The sequence below is a fragment of the Haliaeetus albicilla genome, chromosome 8 (genome assembly GCF_947461875.1).
Source record: "Haliaeetus albicilla chromosome 8, bHalAlb1.1, whole genome shotgun sequence".
Classification (NCBI taxonomy): Eukaryota; Metazoa; Chordata; class Aves; order Accipitriformes; family Accipitridae; genus Haliaeetus; species Haliaeetus albicilla.
The window spans coordinates 32,514,720-32,529,237 of NC_091490.1; the positions used below are offsets into that span (position 1 = coordinate 32,514,720).

Consider the following 14,518-nt stretch of genomic DNA (forward strand, 5'->3'; position numbering starts at 1 on the left):
TAGTATTTGAAAAGCAAATCTGTTATGAGAACAGAATTAAGATACTGAGGTTCAAGTTGATCAAGGGATTTAGAAAAATAATCCAGATTTCACTCTATTAAAAAAAAAACAAAAAACCAAAAAAACCACATTTCAATGCTGAGAAAAGGGACCTGTTTTTATTTTCCTGATAACAAGGCACAGAACAAGATCAGAGTTCTACCACGCTGCATGCCACAAAGATACCATCGCAGCTGCAAAGAACATGAGTGGGCAACTCCAGTTGCAGCAGCTCCATAGCCTCTTCATGAAAAAGAGCTGTGGTCTCCCAGCTCCGACCCTGGTACACCACTCACTACACCATGCCATTTGTCTCCTACTCCAGCAATATCTGGAAGCTAAATGTACAAAAATGTACATTTTTTCCTTCTTACCGCATGCTTTGAAGCTGATTTTCTGGTGCGTGCTTGTTCTGCTTTATACTTTTTCCCAATATTCCCTAAAACTTTCCTTGCGGGCACTCATTTCATCCAAGCCTTTCTGGTATAGATCTGTAACAAAGCAGCAAACAGGATAAAAAACGGGAACTGCTAAGGGCAGCTGCACACAGCACTAAGGGTATACTCCTGAATTTCCAGGTAAGTACAACGAACACAGCACCTTAGAATGCTGTAATTTTGATCAGTTTTAAACTTCGTCCTAGAGTACCTCTGGTGACTAACCAAACACTTGAACCTACTAGACCTGCTGGCTAATGACCAGGTAGGAATGATGAACTACAGACTAGTAAGCCAGTTTGCAATCCCTACCACCAAGAAGCATATGTTACCTTTAGGGCAAAAGTCACTCTCGTCTTCTGTTTTCCATCTCTTCTTTGACATTCAAATCAAGATACAAAACCAGCCGTGTAGTCTGATGATACAGTAAGGTCCCTGCATCTCCTCCATCACTGGTTTGTTTTTTTTTTCCCCCCTCGACACTGAGACCAGATCAGCATTCCCACAGGCAGCACCTCAGCTCAGCTCAGTTTGCACTTGGAAGAGACCTTATGGATACCAAACCTAACTCACGGAATTTTACTTTAATGCACAGAAGCAGCAGACTGTGAAGCTCACGTGCTACTTTTTTTTTTTTTTCCTACACCCAACCACGCTCGGTATTTTCAAAGCAATAAAACAAATTTCAATACAAAACACAATTCAGGCACGTTCATAAGATGTCGCAGGAGCTGGTAGCAGTAAAGAGAAAGAATGAAAAATTATAGGTCAGGAAGAGAGGAATGGGAAATTGAACACCTGAAAAAGCACAGAGGTCACCAATTTACTCATTAAGAGAATCCGTCAGCAAACAGGATAGTGCGATTCACCAGGTAGCAACCATCAAAGAGAAACCAAGAAGTCTTCCAAGCCACCTCCATTCTTACCTGTGGCTTTAATTCCTGGGGATATTCAGTCATGACCAAGATCAAAAGTGGAGCTCATCTCACATGCTCAGAAAATCCACAGCAGATTTTTTTGGGATAGTTTCCTTGGCGTGGTTAATTCACCTGAGATCTTCCATCCCACCTCTGGCTGTCACAAGCACTGCATTAAAACTTACTCCTGCTTGCAAGAGACCACGTCTCAGGAATCAGTGTTAACTCGGGAAGTTAACACTGATTATGGCGAAGAACAGCCTGTCTGTGCATTTTCAAAGCATACACTGATGCAAAAACGCCCCAGAAAAGAGAGTTGTTTCTTCTGCATTTGGCTTAAGGCAAAAAAATACAGGAACACAATAATTATCCTGGTATTTACCCTCCACTAAAAAGATAAGGGCTGTGACGGCAAGAAACAGGAAATGGGTTCTTCATGTGCTTTCCCAGGATAGCAGAAGCTCTTGGGAATGCAGGGTGGATGAGAAGGGAGAAGGTATTACCACTAGGATGCTATTCTCCATCACCATTCTTTGACATCAGTAGGATCATTCCTGTATCTGAAATAAAGTGCTTTATTTCAAAATCAGGTGTTTAGACTGGTGGTTTTTTGCACTTTGGGGTTTCTTTTGGAGGACAGGCAGGAGGGGAAAACCAGCAGTAAAACAACTACTTGCCTTACTCTCATTAATCGTAACAGGAGCAAAGAAATTCCTCCTTGTGTACTGCAAGCCAACATAAACCCCAGAAAAACAACAGTCCTTGACCTGTCACGCCTAATGAATGCTCTTGGTGAACTTCACCTTCTTCTCTGCAGTCTCCTTTGGCCCCGTGCTGCTGCCCAACCTGTTCTGCCTACAAAGGAAGGCCAGGGCAGGGCCTAGAAGGGTTTGGACCAATTTTTCACCCAGTAGCAACAGCCCTATGTGCTGATTCTGCCACATTTGCTATTGCTTCAACCTCAGCGCCCTCAGAAGACCAAACCCCGCAGGCTTTGCACAGTCAATCTTCCCTGACTCAACAGGAACACCATCCAAATCTCAACGCTGGCATGCACCGTGCGTATATCTGCAAGAACAGGATCTCTGCTCTCAGCCTCACACGGGCCGCCTGGCCAGCAGTCAAAGGACTGGGGAGGAAAGGCTACGTGTTTGTTTACACCCTCCACAGCTGATGGGTGGGAAGGGAGCTGGGAGGAACCGAGGAGGCAAAGACGGGGTGCACATCCTTAACTACCACTTTCAGAGCAGCTGAATCAGCGCCGGGTGGATGGCTGTTTACTGCTGACACAGACCTGCAGTAAATCACTACCTTTCTGGAGCAACTAGGAATTTGCAGGGGTGACTGAGTCATCCTCCATCCTGACGCCATTCCAGGAGTGAAGCCACATATGTCCCCCGGCTTTGGGCTGTGCCCGTGGCCCAAAAATAACTTTAAAGCCAAATCCTGCAGTCATCGTTCAAAGCTAAAACACTTTATTTACTCTCAGCAAGAATTCATGTACGTTTTTGACACTGCTAAGAGTAATCAGTGCTTAAATTATTTGCTTAACAAAGAAGTCTTATTTAACTACAAGAGTTACACCAAGTATGCCATGTTTTCTGACCCACATAGAAGGTAATAATTTGCATTTTATGGAACCACTTTGCATAGACAACCCATCTTAATGGCCAACAACACACTGTACAAAAATTAATAATTGAAAAGCAGTTGTCAGCACTGTTATTTGTGTTACAGGTAACGCACAAACCTCATTAAATTGTAGTATTAAATTTCTAACGACCTTCTGGAAAGCTGTTCACTTCAGGAGTCTTTTTTTAAGGCATGAGCTCGCAGAATGCCAAGCAATTGTGGAGGAAGTACACGACAGCTACCCGGTGTCTGTGGGAGAGGCCAGGCAAAAAGCCCTGACACAAAGATGTCAGTGTGATCCCCCTTTGGCTGAAGAAGTGTCTCTGACTTCATGAACACCCCCTCTCTCCAGCCGGTCACTTGACTGGGCTTCTCTCACAAATTTCTGCCCTAATGCCAGATTAATCCTACTTCATCCAGTCCCCACACATCTAAGAAGCTCCAGCTTTTTTTCTCTCAAATCATTGGCTTTTAAACTATTTCTGTTGCAGCATGCAAGCATTTGCTGTAGATGAAAAAAAGGCTCAGAGACTAGCACAGAAATGTAAAGGCCAACAAAAATTACATCACAAAGCCTGGGATTTTCATAGTCTTAGGGAAATTAGGTCCCCTGAATCCCACTGCAACTCAGTGAAGAGTCAAGTGCACAATTTTCGATTATGCTTGTAAAAATCCCCAAATAAATGCACAACTAAACGTAGCTTCACAAGGCTGAGTGTTTATTATTCTCCTAAATGCTGTTACTAAACCTGAGGCCTTTTATTCCTTTTTTTTTTTTTTTTTCCCAGGAAACAGTCTCACTCTTGCCAAAATGTCAAAGATGCAGAATGCTAGTTATAGGAAAATCCACCTCAGAGTCAGCTCCTGTCGTTGGGGAAGAACAACAAACAAACCCTATATTCTGAGCTGACAATCATCATGATCTGCCCATTAGTGTTGCATCACTCTTCACCGGTCTGTCACACTGATGGAGTCTGTCTGTTTGTGTTGGGGATGACAGTCACTCCTCGCTGCTGACGTCTTTGCTCAGGGCTGTGCCACGGTCTCCAGTACACAATCTGCTCCAGAACATGCAGACTGGCTGTTGCCATTTCAAAAGCTTTCCTGGCAGACTGAAACAGGAAGATTTTGGGCAGCCAGGGGCTGATTTATCTCTATATGAATGCCTGCGGGTGTAATTCACGCAGCTCTTCCAAACAAAACATTTTCACTGTGATAGCAAAGGCAAACTCCCCCAAACCCAATTTGTTTGGTGGTTAATTAGTGTCCTCCACTGCAACGTTTGAGACAAAAGAAAGAAGCAGCGCTCTGCTCCTCCCACAAGCATCAAGACTTTTTAATCTCAAAGATATACCTTATCTGACGTGACCAAAGCAGAACGGATACGGCTTCCTTCTTTTTTTTTTTTTTTTTTTTTAAACAGAGGAAAAACAACAGAAATTATCTCAGAAGCTCATTCATTGTGAGGTTTTGATTTTCATTTCAGTAGCACTGGCCAGACACTTTTAAATGATAGGCTCCCACACCTGAAAACTAGGTAGTAATTTAAAAACATAAGTCATAAGAAAAAACAACTATGCCCGTAAGAACTTTGAGTGGTAAAAATAACAGAGGCAGTATTAGAAAACCCTGGTTGGCTTTTCTTTCACCCGCTAATAAAACAAGTCCCTGAAGTACTCATATGAGCTTCTCCCCTATGCATTTCTGTGGTGGGTGAAGGGGAGAGCCGCCAGATCTGCTTCCCTGGATTCAGTCCGGCTTATTCAGCAGCTTTGGTTCTGCTATTTCAGATTCCTGCAAAAATAAAGGCTCAGAAGAGAACGCTGAGCCTCTGGGCATCCACCAGACCACAGCTACCGTGTGTACGTAGCAAGCACAACTGCACTGGAAGAAAAGGAACAGTACCCTGTCCTTCAGCATCACATGGCTGACCACGATCAGCAGCCCAAACCACATCTTTAAGCATCCTACTTCAGAGAACACCCTGCTGCTGAAGGTGGCTTCCTAGGGAACGGAGTGCTGCGTAAATCCATCTGCAACAAAAGACTGAACTCCTGCGCATTTTGTTGGTACATTTATTGCACATCAGCTGCGTTCCCTTCAAGATGCAGCTGAGATGAGCAGGCCTTGTAGACAAAACTAAGCAGCAGGATCCAAATCGGGTATTGCCAGAACAGAGAAATATCTTAGTCATCCCTCAAAGTTGAAGCTGAAATGGGCTTCCAGCCCATTACCACCCCTTAAAAAGACAGCATTTGTTTTGTTTTACCAGCCGATTCTTCCCTCAGACTGTTTTCTAGTGGAGATGTGCAAATATCCGATATTCAGAACTTTATTTAAGAGCAATAGAAAAGGAATTCTCCAAACAGAAAGGCAAATTTCAACAAGCCTGTTTCCCCAGGAATGGCACACCGGCATTAGCGCGTCATCTAGAAACCTGCAAAGTTCACAGAAAATGCTGCCGCCACCCTAAGAAAGGGAAGGAGAGCAATTTGCTCCTTCCTCTGTTTCTTCCTGCTAAAACAATCTCCCTGCCCAATATACTAAATTGCACAGGCTCCTCAAATCTAATTAGCCATGACTCTAAAACACAGAGGTCTGTCTGCCAAGCATGCATAATCACATTAAAGTTGTTTTGCTTTTATTAATAAAAACTTTGGATGGGATGAGATAAAAATCCTAAGGAGAAAAGACTAAAAGTAAGTCCCTCCTCGCGGAATAAAGAGCTGTCTTTGTGTGAATAAACTCCTCTATTGGGCAACTTGGATAAACTTTTTCTTGTTTATTATAAAAGCACAAGTTCACCAAGATCATTTTATGTCCTGATGTATGAAATTAACCCAGCTACATATCGTTTCACAGAGTCAAAGGGGTGAGGCTATGGTATTTATAGGTATGTTCAGGGCTAGAATTTTGGTTAGCAACAACATAGTTACAGCCTTAACGCCTAACACACACTTTTGGGAAAATGCCCACCTGTATATATGGATCCTGGAAAATTTTTCCTATTAAATACATATTTCAAGTGAACTTGCTTTTTAACTTTTTCCAAACTTGATGGATAAATTCTATTACTTTCTGTTAGAGATACAGAGGCAGAAGGAAAACAAACTGAGGCCACTTCTATAGTAAGAGGAAAGAACAAGATGCAATCCTGATGCTTTCAGACATGTTCTCTGGTTTGGGATTTTTTTATTAGCAATAACACTCCGCTCTCAAAAATGGGGCCTCGGTTTTACTAAGCACACGTCACACATTGAGATGAATCTCTGCAAACAACTCAAAACACAAACAGATAGATAGTGCTCCATGAAAGAGAGAGAATGGTTTTCCCCGATTCAGGTAACAAATTAAGAGCTCATAATGGTTTAAAATCTATTTTTTCCAAATCTCTAATCCCAAGCCCTGCCTAAAGGCTGTTCAGGACTGGACCAATACTCCAGTTAAATCAGTTGGCATTGGCATCTCTTCACTTCAGAATTACCTTCCTTTGAGGCAAGCGACAGCAGACGTGCAGGCAAGGGATGCTGTTGGATGAATACTCTGTTGCAGAGATCTTACCCATATGCATCTACTGTTGTTGTGTATAGCATCATTATATAAGTGTCTCTATTTTTAAACAAACAGAAAACATTTGTCTGGTCACTCTCTACTATTATCCCACCCGTAAACCAGTAAGCTGAAATTCCACCCACTTTAATCATAAGTTTACAGGCTTAAGGGTGGAATAACAGTAGAAATTACAAGATGAGGATTTCCTGTTTGCTTTAAAAACATGAAAATTTCACCCATTTTTATCAATAGGATTTCAGAAGCTGCCATAATAATAAATAAATTACCAACCTTTGGAGGGCTTCTTTTAATACACCAAACATAACTGCTGTTACCACCAGTATCAAAGTCTAGTACAACAAACTCTGTAACCTAGATGCCCCCTCTGTAACCCAGACAGACTCCTGGACCACCAGTACAATAACAAATCCTGTAGGTCAATTCACAGTCAAAAGATCCTCCTTCCCTGCCATGCAAAGGAAAAGTGGAATTTAAAACACAACTTTTTAACACCAACCTATTCCTGAAATAGTCCAGGCTAGCATGTTGAAAGCTAACCTAAAGAACAATTCAGGGACCAAGTCACTGTTTTTACTGCATGATCCTGCACCTACTGGAATCTGTATTTCTTAACTTCAAGCTCTTTAATACAATTTTTAAATTCTGCTCTCCGCATCCTTCCACATCCCCTAAAATGTTGCACCAGATACCTTGCAAAGATTTACTTTGGCAAGAACTTCAAACAACACTGCTGAAGTCACTCCTTGGCATACAGCAATTCTTTTGTCGTCTGAGTTGTTCTGAATCAAGACTCACTGCAATCTATGTACAGGATGTATAGCTGCAGAAATCACATCATTTCTTGTATTTGAACTTTTTTTTTTTTTTTTTTTTGCATGCAATCACCTAAATGTGACAGCCATAACGGTACATATCTATGAAAGGCAACTGTAAATGGGGCTGGGAGCGTACCTTACTGCAAATATACAGCAGTTATCTTTATACACATTCTAAGACCTGTTAACATCTGCATACATAGTAGTTTTCTGTGTAAAAATCTAAGAAGGAAGATATTCTTCCAGAATTCAGGTAAAATCACAGGGCAGGCACTTCAAATGGCAAGCCATAAAACAAATAAAACAAAATCCTTTTGAGAGTGCACAATTATACCAGAAGTTCAGCCACACGGGTTGTTGTGAACACTAATGCCATAAAGTTTTTCAAAACAAATTAGACATTTTTCAGATAAGACAATAAATACATCAGTAGCTATTAAACACAACAGCCTCAACGGAATCGCCAGCCCAAAGATTTCCTAGAGCGGTGACTGCTGGAAGGGCTTCCCAGAAGGAGGATAACTCTGTAGTTATAGTTTTCCTATGCACTTGTAAGTGGCCCTATCAGAAAAGATACTGAACTAGACAGATCTCTAGTCTGACCAAGAACAACTGCTCTTACTCAGTTCACAAAATCCAAGACAAGATACCAACCTGTTAATAAATCAGAGCTGAAGTGAAATAGTACCACTAAAAGAAACAGTCTTAAAATTACTGATCATATCACATTCCACATCACTCCCCTGAACATCCTAGAATTATATGGCCTTAACAATATTACCTGTTCCCAAAAGCACCTCCTTAGATTCTAGTATACCCAAAATGTGCTTCTGTACATTTCGTCACAAATACCTTATACAGCACAAAGATCAGCCAGTAGCATAGTGATACATATTTGCAAGCACCTGTGAACTCCCTTCGCAACTAGATGCCTGCTTATGTAGAATTAAACACAGTCAGCAAAGAAATAAGGAGTAGTAGTAATAATAGTAATAATAACAATAATACCCCTTTCCAGAGTATTTTTGAATGTGTATCCAAAACATAGTCCTGTTCCGCTGAAGGATGGAAGAGCGGCATCCTCGAAGGTACCTTACCTTTCCCTGAACGACAAGAAGGTTGGAAGGGCTCAGGCTCCACGCCAATAGGAAGGCCTCCGGAAAACTGACTGCCAGGAGTCAGTTATTCCTCCTTTCCCCCAAACAATTGATGCCATTGCATATCATAATAACAGCGGGCATATTTCACGCTATGGTATTTTTAGAGCAAGGTCCACTTCCAGAGCACCAGAGCCCATGCGAGATCACTGCGTTGCAACCGCAGACCGGGCTCCGAGCGAGGCACTGCACACACAGACGCAAAGAGAGGTCCCTGCCGTAATGCCGATAAACACCTCCCTCTCCTCCCCGCGCTCCAGCTACTTCCCCCGCATCCCAGGCTTCCACCTTCCCCTTTCTATATCGGCTCTCGTCTCTCCCAGCGGGGTCTCACCTCTGATACACCAGCGATGCCTGCACCGACCTTTGCCACGCAGCACACACGTCATCGCCTCGTCGCTGAGCAGATTCAGGGAGACAAGCCTTAAAAATCTCTCCTGCAGCAACACTGCTTCCACGACAACAAGAAGAAATAGCCAACTAATAATGGACTGGTTGAGGGGCTGCCAGCTTCAGCGAATGTGTCTGGAATTATATTTTTTTTTTTTTAACCTAAAAAGCTTCCAGTTGAGCGTTGGTCATCTTCCTAGACCCAACACCTGCACTGCAATTAGCACAGAGCCGACACAGCACCCCAGGCACCACTGGGCTGTGCACAAAGGTGTTTGCCGAGCCCTCTGCCTGTCAACTAAATGAAGCTGAAAGTAAGTTTGCCTATGCATGCGGGCAGTACGTAACACACCGCAGAAGCTCCTAGAGTACAGACAATCAATAGTAAGCACATTATAATCCCAAGAAGTTTACCAAAAACTTATTTACTACGTTACTGTGTCCACTCATTGTGTTTTTATCCAGTATTTGCAGTAGGCTAACGGCAGCACATCTCTGTGATGTAAACAGCTGCCCTAATCCATGATGTTACAGATATATATATCTCTCTATATCTATCTCATTTGTTTACCCAAAGTCGAATCATCATTTCAACCTTTGTTAATCTGATTGCATAACAAACTACAGCAGCCTTAAATAACCAAGCTGCTCTCTCCAGCGCAGATTAGCTGAAGTCACTCATTTCAGCACCCCACTTCTTTTAAAAAACAAAAAGAAACAGAGAATGGAGAAAGAAGAAAATAAAAGCACCTGGCCACTGCTTTCACAGCCATACAAGACATACTGCAGTGTGCAGATGCAACGTAGTAACTTCACACCTGGTGCGGGCTGTGAGCACAAGGTAAAGCAAAATGTTTTCAACCGCTGAACAATATTGTGCAATTAAAGCACATTCTGCTAGATCTTATTCACAGCTCCAGCGCGGGCTATTAAGCAAACTATACAGCATGGATTTTCCAAACAAGTAATTGCACGTATATAAACAAAGGCCATAATTTACATGGCAGATCTCATAAAAGCTTATCTACCACATGACATCACGCCCATAAATTACAACTTAAAGTACCAGTGCCAAACTGCTCCTGCCCTCGCACCCCAAAACGAACATGACTAATATCAAACACCGCTCATCCATGCCTGTGCCTCTTGGAAATAAGCACACATGAAGTACCTCCCGAGACAGAGTAGTATTTAAAGATTCTTCAGACAATGAGAAGATTTATAATTATTATTGTATTGCATCATCACAAAGTCTTAAACAAATCAAGCTGCCTCATCATACAACGCTTAGGATAATATAAGGTTAAACAACATCAAGCAGTATCGGTGTGCTCCACTTGTACCAAAGGGCAAACACCTCCAGTCCCCATACATGGGAGATCTTCAGAAACACGTAGCCTTATGACTACTATCGAACAGCAAGCTAGAAAAGCAAAACCAAACCACACAAATTTAAATCTCTGAACAGACTCGGGACCAGAATTTTTCCACTGACATCCAAGCAACCAGGACATGGGGAAGGTGAAGGGCAGGCAAATGCGAAACCAAATAAGGCGAGGAACATGTTTCAGCACCTCTCAGTTTTAGTTTACCAGTCCATGAGAAATCAAGAGGCAGTATCGGGGGCTAATATGAAACTGCCTATTGATCACAGCCGGCTTACTACTGCACGCAACAAAATTCATCCTCTTGCCTGATACCCATGGTGGCAGCCTCATCACAGAAGTTACTGACAAGACAGGCATCAGCAAATGACTCTCTAACCAACACATATCTGAACACCTTCGTAAGGGAAAGCAAGCTAAGTATCTCTGCTCCAGGCACAAACAGCTGCTCTTCTGAGTCCACAGACACCCACGAATCTGTAACAATTATCCCAGTGCCCCTACAGTCTGCCGGGGGACTACCTACACAGCAGACCCTGCACCAGGGAAGAAAGAGGCTCCACCGAGTCTGTCCACGCCAGCTGGGTCCGTGCTGTCTCCATCACGCTCAGCCCGCACCGAATTCACCATTTCTGCGTGTTATTACAAATCTGACATCACATCAGTGCAAGCACAGTCTGACATCTACAGTTAACTCGGTGATGGTGTAAGAGCCGCCTGGCTTACAGACATTTGGTGTTGCAACACGCTTGCTGCTGAACCCTTGAAAGAGAGGACAGATATATACATATAAAATCTTCTACAGAAAGCCTCGCAGTGACTTGTTTCTTCTCCGTGAGGTCGGCAGACCTGCAGCGAGCTACGTCCCTCCTGCGAGCGGAGGGAAATGCAGCAAGAGACGCCCTCCCCCCCCCCCCCCCCCCTCCACTTCTAAGCCGCGGCAACGCCAGCACCCCCCAAAGCAAACAGATGCCGTTCAAACCCCGGGCTGCCCGCCCGGATGGGAAAACCTTGCCCACCCTGCAGCCATTTCGCCTCCAGGCCGCGACCCCTCCCGTCCCGTCCGCCCCCTCGCCCCAGCCCCGGGGTCTGGCAGCACTTGGCGAACTGCGGAGGAAGGCGCCCGCTCCCCGTACAAAGCCCGGCGGGGTCATGAATAAAACATCGCCCGGAGGCGGCGGGGCGCGGGGGGGGCGGTCGGGATACGGAGAAATAAGGGAATAAAAAGGCTGCGCAGCGGCCGGGGAACGCGGTGGCGGGCACAGCCCCGCGGGGGGGGCCCCCTCCGGACCCCGACCCCAATCCCGGCCCGCCGCCCGGCCCCGGCCCGCCCGCTGCCGGCCCAGGCCCGGGCCTCCGCGGGAGAAGCGGCGCCCCCCGGCCCCCCGCCCGCGGCTGCCCGCCCCCGCCGGCACCCGGGGGACGCTCACCTCAGGAGCCGCCGCTCGGAGCTGCTCCCCCACCGCGGAGAGCCGCCGGCAGGCGCCGGGCGCGGCTCGGGGCCCGGGCTGGAGAGGACGGGCAGGCGCGGGGAACCGGGCGGCTCCAACTAAGTGTTGTAAGCGCGGCCGCGGCGACGGCGGCAGCCGGGCGCGGAGCGGCCTCTCCGGGGAGCCTGGGCGGGCCGAGGCGGGGAAGGGGCGGCGCGGAGCGGGGGGCGCGCCCGGCCGTCACGGCAGGGAGGCGGGGAGAGGCCGCGGAGGAGGAGGGGCCCCCGCGCGCCGCCCGCCCCTCCCGCCGCCGGGGCCGAGCCCGCGGCGCGCCCGGGGTGGGGGCGCGCGAGCAGCCGGGGGCCCGCGAGGAGCCGGGGCCGCGCTCCGCGCCTCGCTCCTCCCGGGTGGGGGGGACCGAGCGGCGCCCAGCGGCCGCCCTGGGCGGGGGGGGGGCCGGGGCCTGCGCGGCGGCAGCGGACCCTGCCCGCCGCGGGCCCCGCTCCGGCCCTTCCCGCTGGGCTGCGAGGAGCCGGGCGGCGGCGCCTCAGGCGTTGGCACCTCAGGCGTTGGCACCTCAGGCGTTGGCACCTCAGGCGGCGGCCGGTGCTGGGGTGCCCTTCGCGGCCGCCGCCTCAGGCCAGCCGGCTGGAGGGGCCAGGCGACAGCCTGTCACCCTCGGCCTCGGGGCCGGTGGGAGGCGGAGGGGCTGGCGCCGGGGACGGGGACGCAGGCCTCTTTTGAGAGGGCAGGTGCAAATTCGGTTCGGATGCTGAAGACGACGTTTAAAAATGAAGGCGTGTCCTTAATGAAGATGAAGGGTCTCATGACTGCCCGTGAAACCGTTGTAAATTAGCATCAAAAATGTGCCCTTCCAAAAGCTTTGTTTCAAGCACGACTGACAGGCAAGGATAACGTCGTGTCATTTTCGTAGTCATTTTGGAAATCCTTAAAAAAATTGCCCGCTAGCCAATTTGTCCTTTTCCATTGACTGTTAGGAATGAAGTCGCAGTGATTATCAGCGCTGTGCTTTTTAATTACTTCACAGAAATCTTGTTTGCGCGCGGGGCTGGAAAAAGTGCAGGGATAGGACTTTTTCAGGTCAAGCCGTCGTTAATACGCTGTCTGGTTTTAAGTGCGGTGTTCGTGCGAGCAGTTCAGTACCCTGAAAGGGCAACGGTGAGCACAAGGACACTCCCACTCCCTCTCCTAAAAGTCTGCACCCACCTCGGTGGGTGGACTGTCTTCTCCTGAGGGAGAAGGAAGCCACAGAACCCACCAGAGAGCTCTCGAGCATCCACGGTCCACAGTATCTCAGGGCAGGAGTCTGAGTACGTTGCGGTGGGAGAACGCCAGGCATCTAAGTAAGGTCAGAGGTGCAAAAATACAGACCCCTGTGCCGTTGGTGTCCTTCTCCCACTCAGCAATGGGACAGCAGAGTGGTTCTCCACCTTATCGTGGAAGTTTTTTTCCCAAGAACGCAGTGCGAATCAGCTTTATTGCAGCATGTGCCCAAATTTTCACAGGCAAAACTGTGGGTTTGTATTCACAGCGGCATAGTTTTTCAGGAAAATGACTATTGACTGAAAAAAAAAGGAGGTTGAGGTGAAGCTTCTCGGAAGATCCTGTTATAAAACCTTTGTCAGATTGTTTCTGCCAGGAAGTGCTACCATGTGAACTAGAAAGACTCTAGCAAGCCTACATTATTTTCATCACTTACAGTATTACTATCTTTCAATAATCCAGGCAGATATGTTTTCATCTAAGGACATTTTTCCTTCGCCATTATGAAAATATTAAAATAAATAAGTTAGTTTGCCAAATCCTTGGCAAGATCCCATTTGCAGTCATTTCTACCTTCGTCTTTCTAGCAATTGAATTATTTTTCTCTGCATTGGAAATCCCTACCAGAAAGGTGGACATAAACAACATCAAGAGATTCCAAGAGAGGGAATAATTTCAATTCTAGGTTGACAACTTCGAAGTCGGCCAACTTTGTTTTTCACCCTTTTCACTGCAGAGAGCCTGATACTGTTTCCAAAGACACGCAGAGCATTTACAGTGAAAAATATGACTGCCATGCCACTATAAACTGTGCTTCCAATAAAAATGACCATATAAGAACAGCATAAAGCAAACACATTTTGTTTAGCCTCCACAAACAAGCCTCTCTGATGTTTTCCTTGTGAAGTGTGCAGCTAGCTAACGTTCATAATATAATTATTTACATGTAAACCCACCTCCTTATGCGCAAATTTAATTGACCAAGTCTTTGTCTACCACTCTCACATAGTCAAAGATACATCTAAAAGCAGAAAACAATTATTTCCCTGATTTCTCATGTCTGTTTTACTCATTTTTGAGAAGAGACGTTGCACACTGGAGAGTTATTTTTAGAAGCTGGAAAATGATAAACGGTGTAAACAACTTCTGATATCCAGAACGTCTTTGGTACCAAGTGTAGGCCACGTCAAATGAGCTTGGTGCTCTGTCCCTGCCTAGTGGTACCCAAACCAGGTATTAGTTCATTACCCCAAGAATAAATTATGGTTTTAATATCAAAACCAAGAGCCGAGAGTTGTTCCTGCAAGCAGACAACAACTTTCATCCTGACTTTGTTGTACAGTACGAAAGAAATCAGCTTTCCCGATTCAGTTTTCCTGCTGCTGTAGGAATGAATTCACTTGGATCTGGGGAAGTTATGGACTAAAGAGTAGCCAGAGAAAAATAACTGCGAAGACAA

At 46.1% G+C, this 14,518-nt stretch overlaps 1 protein-coding gene across 2 annotated transcripts in view; it reads right to left on the reverse strand.

Annotated features, from left to right (window-relative positions):
• The window catches only part of C8H1orf21 (chromosome 8 C1orf21 homolog), a 129,729-nt gene extending 117,746 nt beyond the window's left edge, over nt 1-11,983 (reverse strand). The window contains exon 1 of one of the 2 annotated variants that reach the window (XM_069789586.1): nt 11,776-11,983. The gene's annotated coding sequence lies outside the window, so the exon portion shown is untranslated. Of the gene's footprint in view, nt 1-8,510; nt 8,760-11,775 lie in introns of those variants that run through there. The other variant, XM_069789587.1, reaches the window with a different exon arrangement.
• Nucleotides 11,984-14,518: the final 2,535 nt, after the last annotated feature.